Genomic DNA, 19,027 nt, shown 5'->3' on the forward strand with positions numbered 1-19,027 from the left:
CATTGGTTCACCCCCCAAATGGCCTCTACGGCCGGCACGCTGCACCGATCCGAAGCCAGGAGCCAGGTGCTTCCTCCTGGTCTCCCATGTGGGTGCAGGGTCCAAGCACTTGGGCCATCCTTCACTGTCTTCCCGGGCCACAGCCGAGAGCTGGCCTGGAAGAGGAGCAACCAGGACAGAACCTGGCACCCCAACTGGGACTAGAACCTGGGGTGCCGGTGCCATAGGCAGAGGATTAGCCAAGTGAGCCACGGTGCCAGCCACAAGCCTGAAATTTGAAGGCATACAGCACAGATAATACATATAATAGGGGCTGGCACTGTGGCATGGCGGGTTAAAGCCCCTGCTTGCAATGCCAGCATCCCATATGTGCACTGGTACAATCCAGCTCTCTGCTATGGCCTAGAAAAGCAGTACAGGATATCTAAGTCCTTGGGCTCCTGCACCCATGTGGAGACCCAGAAGAAGCTCCTGGCTCCTGGCTTTGGATCCGCTCAGCTCTGGCTGTTGCTGTCATTTGGGGAGTGAGCCAGCTGATATAAGATCTCTCTTTCTCTCTGGCTCTACCTCTATATAACTCTGTCTTTCAAATAAATAAAATAAATCTTTAAAAAATAGATATAATAGTTCCAGCTGTAAAGTGCTTTGCTATTCCACACAATATTCTATGTACTATGTGCTGGTGATGGGTTATCTAATTTATCTTTCTCTAGTTTACAATACGAATAATTATTTGACCACTTTAGAGTATAGAGAGCTGAGACTTGAAGAGACTTAGTATCTTCTCCAAGGTTTTACCTAGAACAGGACAGACTCCATTCCAAGTATTTTAAAATGGGATTACTGTAAATTTGGGATTTTGATTTTTTGGGGGGTGATGACAATTCCATTTACTAATAAAAGTCATGCTCATTTTTATATTGGGAATTCACACTAAGGGTTGGTGAGAAATATAACTTTCCCTCAAGAGCAATGTTACATCCTGCTGAATCCACAGTACAGTTTTAACATCTGAAACCTTCCTTTTAGATCCATAAAGGAAGCAGTGCAAGCACATCTTTGTTTTTCACTTGAGTTCTGAAAGGAATTACAGTAGTTTTCATACTTAGATTCTCTAGCTAGGAGGGGGAGGAAAAAGGCTTGTGTGGCTATTAGCTGGATTTCCTTATGCATGAGATATAGGTAGAAAACACTTATTAACAGTCAATTTATTGTGCTCAATTTTTAATCGAGATAGAAAGTAAATAATCCAGCTGAGCAGTGGTCTTCCATCAACATCTGCCTTTAGAAATAGATCTGGGGCATAATTCTGTGCATTGAAATCCCCTTCTTCCTGGGTTTGCAATTCAATTACTTGGGGCCTCAAGTACCATTGATTATTCATTGGACTGTGGGATGGGTTCCCTAGAAAACCATTCATTAATCTCTTTAGTGCCCCAGGGTATCCAGTGTGATTTCCGCACAGCAATAGTTTCCTAGCTCAAGAGTTTAGCCAGGTGTGGGGAAGCTTTTTCCCAGAAATCACAGGCAGCACATCGTTTTGGATTCGGATGTAAATTCCTGCTGTTTTATCCTTGACCCTTTTTATGCCCTTGTCCTGCAGAATGCTTTCCCTGCGGTTGTTTTCTCTTCTAACACCATACCCATGTTGCTAGCACTAAAAGGAGCTGCACATTTGGAAGCAAACATCAGTGCACGCTTTTTCAGCAAACGTTTTGGCACACGTTGAGACAATAGCACAGACGTTGTAGTCCATACTGACACAAAAGTTGGCCACATTCTCAACTCAGCAGGACCAGAGACAAGCCCCAAATGTCCTCCTGCTCTCTACACAATGATGGCCATCTGCCTCCAACTTCCCGTGTTTCCTGTCTCTTGGCATCACCTTTATCCCCTGGATAACAAGCCTTCAAAATGGCTAGACATTATAGTTGCCTGGAGAGCTTTAAAAAAATATTGTTCTCTGGGCCCCATCCCAAACCTGTTTAATAGGAATCCTGGGGGTAGAAGGGCTCAGGCTGCTTGTTTTAAAAGGTGCCTTAATTAATTCTAATGTGCATCTAGGTGTGAGGGCCACAGCACAGATCCAGCCAGCTACTCAAACATAAACCTAGGTTCCTCCTCATTTCTGCTTCTGATCCCCAGTGAATCAACTAAAATTGACAATAGGCTTTCTAAATTGGTCTCCTTTTCATTTTCATTACCATTGCTTTAGAACTTTTTTGCTGGTGAAGAGGATTGGACTGTGCTGTCCCCGAATTTTCTGCTTTGGGATTGAGATTATTTTAAGCCAAAGATATTTGAGATTCAAAGATTAACAAAACAAAGGAGGGGGGTAGTTTGGGGCATCCCTTATCAGACTAAAAGCAGCAGTTTCTGTGAAATAAGACTGCTGTGAATTACTTTTCAGGGTGAATTCACTCACCAAAAGGAAAATGCTGATAAAATCTGGCCAGAATACCTTCTCCAGGGGAATTTTATACTCTCAAGAAAGATGGAAGACCATTCATCCCAAAAGAGACAAGCATTCTTGTCTCTTGTTTGTTATGTGTGTGTTTCTTGTCTCTTGTTTGTTATGTGTGTGTAGCACTATCTATGTGATTCCCAAATGCTACACCTGTCTTTTACACTTTCCAGGATGTGGTCTCTGAAAATACTAGTATCCAATGAAATTTTTTGACCTTAAACTCCCTCCAAACATATTTTTAAGTTTGGCCTAAAAGTTTCTCAAGCATAGTGAAATTCAGCCTACCTCGATGTTAAATAGTCTGTCGTCTTATCTTATAATAAGTAACTGAATTCCAGTCAATCACAAAAGGCCAACAGTTCAAACAGTGTTTAAATAAGACAGATGGTTGTCTGTCTACCTCTCTTCCATTTTCTGATATTTACCTTGTTTTCTCTGGTTAAAAACATGCCCATGTGATGGGCTGGGGCATTCTGACCACTTTTCATGTAGACTGTTGCCTGATTTCAGAATCACTAATAAAGCCAATTAAGATCTGAAAATGTAGATTCCAATGTAATTTTCCCTTTTAACAATGGAAACATAGAATTGGAAGGGAAATGAAGTTTTTGGGGTTAATGGTCCCTAATTCAGAAAGACATTTCCCTAGCGGCGTGGGCAGATATTTCACAGCCCATCACAGATCCCTTCAGTGATGAGGGTGCTCGCTACTTTAAACTCTGCACATTTCACTATCACTCAGTTTCAACCATTGTTCTTTCTTACACTAGGTTGTAGAGGGAAAATCTAAATATATCGTCTCATTTTTTTAAAGATATTATTTATTAATTTGAGAGGTAGAGTTACAGACTGTTAGAGGAAAAGACAGAGAGAAAGGTCTTCCGTCCACTGGTCTCCTCCCCAAATGGCCACAACGGCTGGAGCTGAGCCCATCTGAAGCTGGGACCCAGGAACCAGGAGCTTCTTTTGGGTCTCCCACATAGGTGCAGGGGCCCAAGCACTTGGGCCATCCTCCACTGCCTTTCCATGCCATAGCAGAGAGCTGGATTGGAAGAGGAGCAGCTGGGACATGAACTGGTGCCCATATGGGATGCCAGAGCTGCAGGTGGAGGACCAACCTACTGCACCATAGCACCAGCCCTGTGTCTTCTCAACTTTTGATTGCTTGTTGTAAGATAGCTGGGTCAGAAACTGGGTGAATGTGTAGGATACCTGCAGAAGAAATGGCTTCTCCCCCACTACCAATCAGTAATTTCCAGAGCAAGGAAGAAAGTCTTGCTGTGGCGAGTCTTAGCACAAAGACTTTAAATGAATTTGCCCCTTTCCTTGGGCCAAGGAGGAAGTTTGGTCTGAACACAAAGCATGGAGACACTTTCCTGTGGAAGAAGGTTTGGTGTCTCTGGCCATTTGGAGGCAAGTTGGGAAAGAGGCAGGAAAACATCTTTTTTAAAAAAAAAATTATTGGCCGGTGCCGCGGCTCACTAGGCTAATAATCCTCTGCCTTGCGGCGCCGGCACACCGGGTTCTAGTCCTGGTCAGGGCGCCGGATTCTGTCCCGATTGCCCCTCTTCCAGGCCAGCTCTCTGCTGTGGCCTGGGAGTGCAGTGGAGGATGGCCCAAGTGCTTGGGCCCTGCACCCCATGGGAGACCAGGAGAAGAACCTGGCTCCTGGCTTCGGATCAGCGCGGTGCGCTGGCCGCAGCGCGCCAGCCGCGGCGGCCATTGGAGGGTGAACCAACGGCAAAGGAAGACCTTTCTCTCTGTCTCTCTCTCTCACTGTCCACTCTGCTTGTCAAAAAAAAAAAAAAAAAGTATTGATTTATTTAAGAGGTAGAGTTATAGACAGTGGGAGGGAGAGACAGAGAGAAAGGTATTCCATCTGCTGTTTACTCCCCAAAATTACCAGAGCTGGGCAGACTCTGAAGTCAGGAGCCAGAAGCATCTTCCAGTTCTCCCACATGAGTGCAGGGGCCCTAGGACTTGGGCCAACTTCCACTGCTCTCCCAGGCAATAGCAGAGAGCTGGATCAGAAGAGGAGCAGTCCAGATTTGAATCAGCACCCATATGGGATGCCAGCGCCACAGGCAGAGGATTAACCTACTGCGCCACAGTGCTGGCCCCGGGAAAGCATCTTGAGTCAAAGACCCTGGGGTGACTGTGAGCTTGCTCGGATGATTTCAATTTACCTAGGGGCTGGCATTTGTCACAGTGGTTAAATCACAACTTGGGTGACCTACATTCCATATTTTAGTGACTAGATTTGTGTTCTAGCTCTGCTTCTGATTTCAGCTTCCTGCTACTGCAGCAAGCAATACAAATTATAGAGCCAGGTATCAGCTGGAAGGCAGCAGGTGATGGCTTAAGTCGCTGCCAACCATGGAGGAGATCTGGATTCAGTTCCAGGTTCTCACTTTGGCTTGACTCAGCCCTGCCTGTTGTGGGCATTGGTGGAGCAGGTTACTAAGATTGCCCACATCCCACATAAGAGGTAGCCAGAAGAGAACTTATTTATCTTCTAAATGAATCGAGACTGAAAATTTGAATCAAAGGGACGCTGAGCATAAAATAATGATGGTAATGCTATTGATATCAAGGATTCTTCAAGGTCCTTGTTAGCCACCTTGGCTTCTGCTGGAGTTCAGACCATGGTGCTCTGGGTACTGTTGCAGATGAATTGAGCAATTATACTGGGAGGACAAGTTTTCATGGGGTCATGAAAGTCAAAGTTTGGTTACCAAATTATGAGGGAAAATCTATACTTTTTCTCCTACTCTTTATCATCAGTAAGCTATTGACAGTTTCTGAGCTTTTATTGTCCAAACATTCTTGATTTAAGAACTTTCTTTCTTTCTTTCTTTCTTTCTTTCTTTCTTTCTTTCTTTCTTTCTTTCTTTCTTTCTTTCTTTCTTTCTCTTTCTTTCTTTCTTTCTTTCTTTCTTTCTTTCTTTCTTTCTTTCTTTCTTTCTTTCTTTCTTTCTTTCTTTCTTTCTTTTTCCTTTCTTTCTTGCTTGCTTTCCTTCCTTCCTTCCTTCCTTCCTTCCTTCCTTCCTTCCTTCCTTCCTTCCTTCTTAAAAAAGATTTATTTATTTATTTGAAAGTCAGAGGTACACAGAGAGAGAAGGAGAGGCAGAGAGAGGTCTTCCATCTGCTGGTTCACTCCTCAGTTGGCTGCAACAGCTGGAGCTGCACCGATATGAAGCCAGGAGTCAGGAGCTTCTTCCGGGTTTCCCACGGTGGGGGGGGGGGGGGGGTCCAGGGACCCAAGGACCCGGGCCATCTTCTACTGCCTTTGCAGCCCACAGCAGAGAGTCAGATTGGAGATGGAGCAGCCAGGTCTTAAACTGGCGCTCAAATGGGATGCTGGTGCTTCAGGCCAGGGCGTTCACCCACTACGCCACAGCACCGGCCCCAACTTATGAACTCTTTTCCACAATCTGTAATTGCATTGCTTGGTCTATCTATTATCTTTCTGTCATCTATCTATCTATTCCGTGAATACATGAAAACCTTTCTCAAGCCTGTTAATGGTATAGTTGAAATGCTCTATGTTAAATCACAAAACCATTGTGTTTTCTGCAGAAAGGCTGCTAGAGTTTTATTTTGGTTTCTGGGCATCTAGTGGCTGATCTGAAAAATGCATCTAGAGGATTTTAAGGGAACTCAAATGAGCATTTCAACCTAGAGGAAATTTCTCAAATATGTTGTGAAAAGAGAGCCAATAAAGCATAATTCCTCTTATTAAAAAGAGAGGGGAAGGGGTGGCACTGTGGCGTAGTGGGTAAAGCTGCTGCCTGCAGTGCCAGCACCCCATATGGCCACTGGTTCGAGTCTCAGCTGTTCCACTTCCGATCCCGCTCTCTGCTATGGCCTGAGAAAGCAGTAGAAGATGGCCCAAGTCCTTGGGCCTCTGCACCTACAACCATTTGGGGAGTGAACCAGCAGATAGAAGACTCTCACTCTCTCTGTCTCTCTGTAACTCTGCCTTTCAAAAAAATAATTTTTTTTAAGAGAGGTGAACTGGGACACACTATCAGTGTGGCCAGGTTTAGATTTGCACTTGTGACATGAACCTGAGCTATCTCTGGACAAGTGAGGTAATGTGCTGGGCTTCTCTGTACCCTGTGAGATACAGCAAACATACAAGTCTGTCACCTCTGCTCCCAAACAGAACTGATGTCACGAATGGAAAAACCTTTGGAGATTTCAACCCCAGACCATTGATTGCCTTACTTGTAATATGACTTCTCTGCCAGTTTCTGCAGCCTAGACTTGATTCTGGAAAAGCAAGGAATAGGTCAACAACTTGCTTGAAAAAAGCTGATGATGTTCTAAACTCATCAGGACCATTTGTTCACTCTTCCCCTTAGGTCAGACAGGATTTTCCCTAAGCCAAAAGGCAAAAGAAACATTAAATGACCAGAGTTCGGAGTTCTTGCAGCTAGGGATTGGGCACCAAAGGTTATGTTCATTTCAGAAAACTGTCGTCTACGATGTGACACTGAAGGAGGACTTCTCTTTCGTTTTCACTTCTGGAAGTAGGCACAGAAGCATCCTGAATAATGCCAAATAGAATAGGTAGATCTATGTAAACAGATAACACTCAAGGAAAAACAAAAGCAAGAGAGTTTTGAAGATTATGTTTCCCTGTTTCTGTGGAAGCTTAAGTTTACTGTTCCAATTCTTAAACACAGCCCCTAATATTGCATTATTCCTCTTGACTTGCTAACCCATCTGTCTCCCATAATGCTGAGCAGCAGGCATTATAGAGCCAGGTTTCAGCCCATACCCCAAATCTGTGATGGTGAATAGGTACAGGCTATTGAGTGCATACTTTTGTAAATTTGTTTTGCTTTGATTCCCTCCATGAGGTCATTGATGATACTAGCAGGAAATTATTTATTGGGTGCTTCCAAGAGAAATTTCAGATTTGTTAAATTCATGAGAATCTTCACATTGTGAAAACAAACATAAATTCCTCGTTAACTTAATAAAATTTTAGTTCATACTTCCCATGTGCTGAACAGTGAGTGATCAGTAGAGTTAATGTTGATTGCTAAGAGTTGTTTAAGCAAAGACAGAAATCTGAGAAATTCACTGAGTGTTCATCAATACAGCCATTATGGAAAGCAGTATGGAGGTGCCTCAACAATAGAATTGACACGTGATCTGGCAATCTCACTTATGGGTAAATATTTTTAAAAATGAAATAAGTGTGTGGAAGAAGTATCTGTACACCCACATTCATAGCAGCATTAATCAATATACAAGATATGGAATCAATCTGGGTGTCCATTGAGGGATGAATGGTTAAAGAAAATGTGGTGTATATATACAAAGGAATACTATTCAGCCACAAAAAGAAGAAAATCCAATCATTTTCTCCCATATGGATGAACCTGGAGAACATTATGCTAGGTGAAATAAATAAATCAGGCACAGAAAGACAAATATAGTCAGCCTTCTGTGTCAGCAAGTTCACATCCACAGATTCAACCAACCCCAGATGGAAAATGTAGTGAAGCCTAAATAAGTTGTATCTATCATGAACATGTATGGACTTTTTCTTGTCATTACTCCCTACACATACAGTACAACCACTCTTCACATTGCATTTGCATTGTATTAGGTATTACAAGTAATCTAGAGATGATACAGAGATGGGTAATTTTTTTGGCTAAGGGACATTTAGATATCTATAACATCATTTGTGAACCATACAGAATTATAAATTTAAAAATTATCCTGCCTTAGGTTTATTGAATTTCAGTCCCACCTGTGGTTGCCTTGGCAGGGCTGACCTAATGATTTCACGGACCTTTCATGACCAGGCTGGACGTTGCCCACCCGTGAAGCATGTGTGAGCGGATGAATGAAGGTTGCATGCAAATGTTATGACATTTTCCATAAAGGATTTGAGCAACCTTGCATTTTGGGATCTGTAGGGTTCCTGGAACCAATCCTCTGCAGATCCTGAGGGACGACTGTTCTGTGTGGTTGCACTTGTATGTGAATACAAAATATGAAAAGGTGACCTCATAGAAGTGGGTTACAGAATGGTGACCATGGACTCAAAGAGACAGGAGGGAGAAGAGAGAGATGTTGGTCAAAGCATAGATAGTTTCAGGTAAATGGGATGAAGGAATTCTTAAGATGGACTCTATAGCAAAAGATGATAGTTAATAATAATATATATGTTCCTGAAATTTGCTAAGGGATAAAATCTTAAATGTTCGCATAACACAAAAAATATAAGCATGTGATGTGATAGATATATCAATTAGCTTGGATATGATAATTTCACCTTGTATACACGTATCAAAACATTCCATTGCGCACCATAAAAAATATAGTTTTTATTTGTCAATTATACCAAATGAAGCCTGAAAAAAATTTAACAAATCAGAGAATTTACTGTGGTTTTGTTTTCTTGGAGCCTGCTCTCTGGGTCATCTGTACTCTTGATTTCACTCTCCATTTCAGCTACACTGGTGAACTTGGCCACTCTTCAATATTGGATACTCTAAATCTTGGGTTCTTGGGTCTTCCATTTGTTTGGTTATCGCAAACAAACTCTGGCACATACATTCTGGGTGACCTCATGCAAGTTCCCTATCGTTTGTGATTTTTTATTTCTTGACCAGTGAAATGAGAATGCTGCCTGCCATGTTTTGCTCATAAACATTTTTGTGTGTGTGTGTGTGAAGGGAAATGGTATAATGTCTGTGCTCACACTTTTTCATTTGTAAAGTTCAATTAAAAATAATGTTACCATGTGAGCGAATTAGAAGCTTGGATCAGACATGAGAAGCTGTTGCACTGGATCCAAATGTTGACCTGCTGGGAATCTCTGTTAAGATTTCTGAGTGAGAGGTGGTGCAGCAGATTGCTGAGAGAACAAGACTGAATCTGGAGATCTCAGTCTTAGTTGTACATCTACCACTAATATAGCTCTGTGCCTCTATGAGGCACTTAGAGTCTCTGGGCTTAGACTTGCTCATTTACAAAATGTGGCTACACTAGGGGGTCTTCCGTGTGTCATCCGGTGTTTAAGTTCTGTGATTCAGCCACCTTTAATTCAGAGGGAAACACTTGATATCTCAGATTGGACATACAATACAGTGTTTTGTCACGGTGGAGAGATGGTTAAATATAAAATCCGTGACAGCGAAGTCAAATAACACTCAGTAATGAAACTCAATGATTTAATTTTCCTCCCCGGAGTCCTTGGAAATGCTGGCTCTCCTGAGCACAATGCAGACCTGTATCGTCACTCCTTGCCTCGCTGCCTCTTGGAAGTGATGTCCAGACAAGTTGGCCTCTAGACAGCAAGCCTTCCCATATGCCAGAGTTTGGGGCCACCTGCGGCATGTCTGCCTACCTCTTCTCTCCATTGCACTCACTGGAGCAGAGAAGATTAACTTCCTGAAAATGAAAAGGACAGAGAGAAGACGAGCTGCTTATCAAATATGCACATTTCAGATGGAACTTCACACTCAGTAGAAAGATGTTAGATTGCTGTTAGCTCTCTGGAGCGCGCCTGACAATGTGTTATCGGGTCATGTTTGCATGACAGAGGCAGCCCAGGCAGGAAACATTAAGTCATATGACTTCTAAGACGGAATCAATCAAGTGAGCAGTACAGCTCCTGAAAACTAATTTCACCTTCATAAGGTCTGGTTATCTGTGCGGCAGACATGAGGTTTGTCAGCCCCATTTCAGTCTGACCAGGTTCAGAGCTGCATCAGGAATTTTAATGAACCGACAGCGTAATGTGTATGAAAGATGACACTGAGATGAATTCATGAAAAGCCAAGTCCCCGTGAAATGCGAACAATTACTTGTGGGCTCCTTCGCCTACTTAGCTGATTTGAAATGTCCATTTCAAAGGCCTTTGTCTCTTTGTGATTCATTTGCAAGTTTGTGCACAGATTTTCATCATATTTAACCAGTTTAAAAACCAAAGAAGCTACTCGCAATCAAACAGTTCAGTGAGCTCTGGTTTGATGGGGGCAGAGGCAAGGCCAGCCAGAGTTTAAATCTTCATCTGGCTACAGACACACAGATTTCCCTGTGTGGGAGGGAAGGATATGAAAAGACTGGCTGCTTATGCTGACTAGGTCCTTAGCGTTCCATGTGGCTCTTAGGAAAGTTATTCATTTTTTTGTCCTAATGACAGCATCCTCTCTCTAATGGTACTAACATTTCTTAATTTTACGTTCAGAACAGCATTATTAGTGCTAGCTTTCTTTTGAAAACTTTTACAGTTTGTCAGTTAGATACATGTTGACATCACAGCCGTCTTTTCTGGAGCATCTTGGCCGTTTTGTGTCTATGGCAACCCCCTCCACTCCCCAGATGCTGTTCTTTTGTTTTATGAACATCATTCATAGTATGGATATCACTTTTAGATACAGATGGAGACAGCTTAGGATGTTCCATGAACCACTGCCTACAATTCTTATTCTTCTCCCAGAGGTTATGGATTTATTGCCATCCTCATTTAGCCCCGCTTTCACTTCAAGCCCTGTCACTCACCACACAGTGCCTCCCTGTTTAGGAGATACTGCACCCACCTGCCTCATCAGCAAGAAAAATCTCTTTCTTGGATTTTTTTTCATGTATTTGAATATTTCAAACATATGGAAAGCATAGAGAATGAAGAACATTCATGTACTTACTACTCAGTAGACTTCAACAAATGTTAGTATTTTGACTTACTTGACTTAGATCTTTTATTTAAAGAAGCAAAATTGTCATGATGTGTGTAGTAGTAGAGATTTAGGTTCACTCCCTTCCCTCTTAACTCCCCTGACAAAAGCAATTACTATCCCAAATCTGGCAAATTAAAACCCCCATGCTTATTTTAGTCCAGATAAAATGCATGTATGTTTTCTTAAACAATATGCAGTACTATTTTCATGTTATATAAGTCATATCATGCTTGTTACATCTTTTTGTAAGTTAGTTTTTTTCTTATATCTATACCCATAATAATCTATGCTATGTAAAGTATTATTTCATTCATTTTTATTGTTGCATACGTGTGAAACACATTCATAATGTGGATGTACTATAATTATTTCATCACTTTATTGGGTGGAGAAAATTAAGGATTTTTATTTCAAATCTCCCATTAGACACAATATTGCAGTGTTCTCCCACATATGTGGAAGAGTTCTTCTGGGGTGCATAACAGAAGAGGTGGAGCAGGCCTGAGGGGCATGTGTACCTTCCAATAGGATTGGATTACTTTCTAATGTATTTGCATGTCTTAGACCACTTAGAGTAAGTGAGAGATAGTTTTCCCCATGTTTAGCAGTATGAAGTATTTATTCATTATATGAATGTTTATTGAGTTATTCTCATGAGTCACCCACTGTTCAAGGTGCTAAAGATACTGCAAGGAAAAATCAAAGATTCATGCTTTCATGGAGTGGTTTTTATTGTATTTCAATTTTTTTGACATTGCTATGAGTGAAATGGTAACTTATTTTTCTTCCTTTGGCACACTGGTTAATTTTAAGTTTTTAATTTTTAAATAATATTTGAAGATTTTAAAGAAGCTTAGATTTTATGCGTCATTAATATCACATTCTCCCAAAGGGTAAAGTGATACTGCACACTCCTATATTTTACTTTTCTCTTTTAGTTACTAATTTTACTCACATAAAGTAAATGGTAGTATAGAATAGTCTAACATTTCAAAACTCTATGTCATATGTGTAAGGATGAAAATTCAGAATTATTCGATTTATACCAGATGTTTAATGCTGTTAATTCAGTGGATCTCCTGTTACTAGTGGGATTTTACTTTACCATATTTTTATTTTTAATTAGTACATTTAACTGTCCACATTTCTGGGACACAGGAGAGTGTGGGAGAGGAAAGGATGGAGAGAGAATGATGAATGGATACAGTGATACAGTTAGACAGGAGGAAAAAATTTCTAATGTTCTATTGCATGACTGGGTAGCTGTGGCTGAGGACAATTAATTGAATATTTAAAAATAACTGTTGGGTTTTTTAATGTTCTAGTCACAAAGAAATAATAATTATCTAAGGTGGTATGCCAGTGTAGCTCTTGATTGTTCTACTTGTCTCAAATAAAATATCTTTTCCTATTTTCTTTCATACTGTGAATTGCTCATTTGGAATTTACCCATTTTCAAGTATTGTGAGGATTTTCTTATTCATATGTAAGTTTTCTTTATTCTGTATTCTAAACCTTCATCAGACTATTTATATGCTTTGAAAATACTTGCTCCTAGTCAATAATTAATATTAAATTTTGTTTATGGAACCATTATTTAATAAGATAACTTATTATTTTTTTAATTGACCATTCCCCACTTTCTGTTCACAAGAGGAGATCTACCACAACCAACATGGTTGTTACCCTGGATACTCTCCCCACCCTGGAGCACTGATGAGAGCTTCCTAGCCACACCCACTACACATCCCTTGGTATTCCCTGAACATGCAGACATTCAACTAAGCCATAGAGGCATAACAGCCAACAGAGGAACAAAACAGTAATCAGGTCAACAAATGCCTAAAATTAAATGCAGAAATCAAGAAACAAACAAACAAAAACAGGAATAAACTGTGACCCCCCCCCCACCCTGCCAAAGGAAGACAAAAGCATTTCAATATTAGAATATGAATATGAAGAGGTTGTGGCTCACTAAGCTAATCCTCCACCTGTGGTGCCGGCACACCAGGTTCTAGTCCGGATTCTGTCCCGGTTGCCCCTCTTCCAGGCCAGCTCTCTGCTGTGGCCCGTGGCCCGGGAGTGCAGTAGAGGATGGCCCAAGTGCTTGGACCCTGCACCCCATGGGAGACCAGGATAAGTACCTGGCTCCTGCCATCGGATCAGCGCGGTGCACCGCTGTCCGCGGCAGCCATTAGAGGGTGAACCAATGGCAAAAGGAAGACCTTTCTCTCTGTCTCTCTCTCTCACTGTCCACTCTGTCTGTCAATAAATAAATAAATAAATAAATAAAATTATTACTCAAAAGCAATCAGAAGCAAATCCACAACTAAAGAAAACAATACATAACATGAATGAAAAATTTTCCCATGTAATTGAGATTTTAAAGAGAAATTTGGATGTGAGGGCGATCTGGCTGTGACACCTGTCACCCCATTGATCACCAGGGTTGATTCGGCTGATCTGGCTGGCTAGGCGGGTGTCCCCTTCCTCCCTCACCGCTCCATGTGCGTCCCTCCCGAAGCTGCGCGCTCGGTCTAAGAGGACGACCTTCCCCACTAGAGAAGGACCGGTCTTCAGTCAAGGGTAGCTGCACTCCCCTGCTAGAACCTCCAAACAAGCTCTCAAGAGAAATCAAAATGACATATTAGAAATGAAGAATTCAATAGATAAAATAAAAAATGTGGTGGAAAGCCTTAACAGCAGACTTGGTGAGGCAGAAGAAAGAATTCTGAACTAGAACACAAATCTTTGAAAATCTTACATTCAGACCAAAAAAAGCAAGAAGAAATTAGAAAATTTAAAAACAGTGTTGGAGACTTATGGGATACTATCAAATGACCCAACATACAGTTCTTAGAAGTTCCTGAAGGTTTAGAAAGAGAGAATGGATTAGAAGACCTTTTTAGTGAAATCTTTACAGAGAACTTTTCCAATTTAGAGACAGAAAGGGACGCACATGTCTTGCAAATTTTCCCCAATGTTCTCTAGTAATTTGATGGGGTTGGATCATAAATGAAGGTATTTTATCCACGTTGAGTGGATTTTTTGTGTAAGGTGTAAAGTAGGAGTCTAGTTTCATACTTCTGCATATGGAGATCCAGTTTCTCCAGCACCATTTGTTAAAGAGACTGTCCTTGCTCTAGAGATTGATTTTAGCTCCTTTGTCAAAGATAAGTTGGTGTAGGTGTGTGGATTGATTTCTGGAGTTTCTATTGTGTTCCATTGTTCTACATGTTTGTTTTTAGCCAGTACCAGACTGTTTTGATTATAACTGTACTGTAGTATGTCTTGAAGAAATCAAGCATTGTGATGTATCTGGCTTTGTTTTTGTTGTATGCTTGCTTTAGCTCTTCAGAGTCTCTTGTATTTCCATATGAATTTAGCATCATTTTTTATAGTTCTGCGAAGAATATCATTGGCATCACACTGAATCTGTAAATTGCTTAAATCATCTTATGATTGATTACCTTTTTTTCTATGATATATTCTTTGTAATTTGTTAAAACTTCCTTTATTATCTCACATATGCTAATTTTCAATGCTTTATGTTCAAATGAACGTATTTTTATTTGCATTCATTGTTTATAATTCTTGGTATATCTCAAAATCTCATTACTGTGTACTCCTTCATGAATAAAAGTGTGCTTGGTACCTAAGGTGTCATAAATTTTCCTTTGCATTCAGATGCACTTCTTTTTTGATTTCAGAGATATATTGTGACTGTTAGGTTACTGTTAGTTTGTTAATCCTTCATTGGAAATGAAATTTCATCATATCATTGCAGATTTTCTCTTTATCCTTAAACTTTATGGTACAATATAAATAAGTGAAGAATTATATTTATCATTTTTTCTTGATTCTCAGGTAGCATTATTGATTTGAAAACACTTTTCACTGCAAACTGGATATTCCTAAGTTTTTAATTTTTCAACATGCTTTCTTGGTCATTTTCATTATGTTCTTTTCTAGAAGTTCTATTAGTTATTTGCTTGAATCTCTCTATTTCTTCTCCACTGAATTTTTTATATATGTAAAATTTTTGAGTTTCTCTTTTTAGCTTCATATTATTATTATCTTTTTTATTTTTCTTTTTTCTCTATTATTTTGGATCTGTTAATCATATGTACTAAAAATCTTGTTGGCAACTTGGATTATTTTTGGTTGTTATCGGTAGTTCGTTTACCTCTTGTTATACTTCTGCTTTTATCTCTTGGTCATTAGTCATATGGTCATTTTTTTATGTATGTCTAGGAATATTTTATTACATTCTAGATATTATGTATAAAGGAAGCATAATCCATATTTTTTCTTTGCCTGAGAAGACCTGCCTGTCCTCTACAGGTAAATGCAGCTCATGCTGGTCATCTCAGTTCAGTCAGGGGTTCATTTTGGTAAGGCTCAGTCTACTACATCTCTTATTTTATTAAATATATTTTAAGATTTTATTAATATACCAAACTATACTTCTCCTCCCTCTCTTATTCCCACTCTTATATTTCAGAAGGATCACTTTTCAGTTAAATTTAAACACCTAAGAATAATTGTGTGTTAATTAAAGAGTTCAACCAATAGTATTAAGTAGAACCAAAAAAATACTAAAATGGATAAAGTATTAAGTTGTTCCTCGACAGTCAGGACAAGGGCTGATCAAGTCATTGTTTCTCATAGTGTACATTTCGGCACATGCTCAATCAGACTTGCTCCTAATGGTAGAGCTAGAAACATGCCAGGGGATTCCAATTCAATCTCATCAAGGTGATATGTACCAATGCCATCTCACTAGTCAAAGTGATCAGTTTCAGTTCATAATTGATCATAATGATAGGGTTAAGAGTCAAAGGGATCACATAAACAAGAATAGTGTCTGATAATACTAACTGATAGAGTGAAAAAGGAGAGAATGATCCAACATGGGAAGTGGGATACACAGCAGACTCATAGAATGGGAGATGTCCTAAACAGCACTCTGGCCTCAGAATCAGCCCTTAAGGCATTTGGAACAAGCTAAAAAGCCCATGAGAGTATCTCAGACATGGAAAGCCAAGACACTCTGGCAAAAAAAAAAAAAAAAAAAAAAAAAAAAAAAAAAACCTAAATGAAAGATCTCTGTGAATGAGATCCCAGTGGAAAGAACGGGTCATCAAAGAAGTAGGTACTTTCTCTGAAGGGAGGAGAGAACTTCCACTTTGACTATGACCTTGTCTAAATAAGATCAGAGTTGGTGAACTCAAAAGGCTTCCATCCTTGGCAACTCATGACAAGAGCCTAGGGTGATTACTGATGCCATTAACAAGATTGTCGATTGTTAAATCAACAACAAGAGTCACTGTGCACTTACTCCTCATGTAGGATCTCTGTCCTTAATGTGTTGTACTATATGAATTAATGGTATAACTAGTACTCAAACAGTAATTTACACTTTGTGTTTCTATGTGGGTGCAAACTATTGAAATCTGTACTTAATATATACTAAATTGATCTTCTGTATATAAAGAGTATTGAAAATGAATCTTGATGTGAATGCGATGGGAGAGGGAGTGGGAGATGGGGTGGTTGCGGGTGGGAGGGAGGTTATGGGGGGAAAAAAGCCACTGTAATCCAAGAGCTGTACTTTGGAAATTTATATTTATTAAATAAAAGTTAAAAAAGAATTACATAACAGAGCTAGTAGATGCTATTTTAATAGTTTTATTTACCAGCCAAAAAAATTTTATTAATATAAAAAGAACAGATTTACTGTATTTAACAGGTATAGTTCTAATAAATTAAAAGTACTTCCATCCTTCCCCCCTTTCCCTCCCCTACACCCCTTGTTGTCCTCTTTTCCTTAATTCCTTCAAAGACGTAATTTCAATTTACTCTTTAATCACAAGTTTAATTCACCACTAACTATAATACTAAAAAAGTTAAAAGTATAAAGACCACAGTTCCATAGTAGTATAAACAAGGGTTAGAAATAACCATCATATCACAATATGTCTGTTTCATTCTTATACTTTTTTTTGTATTCTGTATTAACTACCACATATCAAAGAAAAAAACACTGTATTTGTCTTTTTGTGACTGGCTTATTTCACTAAGTATAATGGTTTCCAGTTTCATGCATTTTGTTGCAAAGGACTGCATTGAATTCTTTTTTATGGCTGTGACAAATTCCATGGTTTATTTATACCATAATTTCTTTATCCAGATATCAGCTGATGGGCATCTGGGTTGATTGCATGATTCCATGTCTTAGCTATTGTGAAATGTACTACAATAAACATGAGGGTACTGATAAGTTTCATATGCTGATTTCATTTTGTTTGGCTAATTTTCCAGGAGTGTGATGGCTGGGTCATATGGTAGATCCATTTTCAGATTTCTGAGGAATCTCCATACTGTCTTCCACAATGGCTGTACTAGTTTACATTCCCACCAACAGTTATTCCCACGTTCTCCTCCCAACCACATCCTCAACAGAATTTGTTATTTTTTGACTCTTGTATGACAGCCATTCTAATTGGGGTGAGGTGAAATCTCATTGTGGTTTTTATTTGCCTTTCTAGTGCATGAACCATAAGGATTTAAACTGGAATCTTTTTTTAAAAAATAAGATTTATTTATTTGAAAAGCAGAGTTACAGAGAGGCAGAGGCAGAAAGAGAGAGGTCTTCCATCAACTGGTTCACTGTCCAGCTGGCCCTAATGGCTGGAGCTGAGCTGATCTGAAGCCAGCAGCCAGGAACTTCTTACAGGTCTCCCACGCGGATACAGGGGTCCAAGGACTTGGGTCATCTTCTACTGCTTTCCCAGGCCATAGCAGAGAGCTGGATTGGAAGTGGAGCAGCCGGGACTGGAACCAGTGCTCATATGGGATGCTGGCATGGCAGGCAGCAGCTTTACCTTCTGTGCCACAGCATTGGCCCCTGAACTGAATCTTAATGGGTCTTTGTCTCAAGGGGAAGACAGACTTGGGGAAAAATATGAAGATTCAGATCTTCTCTCCAAAAGGTTTCCATTTAGTGCTTTAGTCTCCTACCTAACAATACTTTTGAGTCAGAAGCCCACCCTATGAGAAGAACTTCAAGTCTCTTTTGTCACTCTAGCCCTGCATCCCTCCATTTGCTGTTTTTTTTTTTAATCTCTCAATAGCAGTTTTCTGGTAGGGAGTCACATGTGAATTCTGTTAACTTCCTTAATCCCTCTGAAATGCCTTTCCCCCACATCCGATCAAAACTAATTTTCATCTTTATCAAATAATTATTGATACTTTTAAAGAGCTTAATAGATGTTTTTTCTCATGCTAAACTCTACTTACTTAATCTCCATTTACTCCTTACAACTGTTTTGGGAATTAAGCAGTATTATTCCCACTTTATACTTGAGGAAAAATGAGCTAAATTACCTTCCTAAACCTCAGCTAGTAAGTCATCCAGCGAGAATTTGAAGAGAAGAATGTCTGATTCTCAAGCATTTGCTTTTAATTGCTATATTGTGTTGTTTTGGTATATCCAGTACTTATTTTTAAAAGAAATACTAGTACAACTTTGCGTCTTATCCTATATTTTTATTGTGTATTTCAAGCATTTCTTCATAGACTTGCATTTACTATCTGGAATTGATTACTGCTTCTCTCCTCATAACATGACTTCCATCACTGTCACTCTCAGGAAATGGTCTCAAAAAGGAAGGTTCACCCCTGACCTCTTTGTTGCTTTGTATTGTAATTTTATGAAATGATCACCACAGTCAAGATAATGAATGAATTCAACGACAGCTGAAATTTCCTAATGGGCTTTTCTAATTCTTTCCTTCCACCCTGCTCTGCCCCATCCTCACATAACTGCTGATGTGATTTCTATCAG

The sequence above is a fragment of the Oryctolagus cuniculus genome, chromosome 1 (assembly GCF_964237555.1).
Source record: "Oryctolagus cuniculus chromosome 1, mOryCun1.1, whole genome shotgun sequence".
In the NCBI taxonomy this organism is placed as follows: domain Eukaryota; kingdom Metazoa; phylum Chordata; class Mammalia; order Lagomorpha; family Leporidae; genus Oryctolagus; species Oryctolagus cuniculus.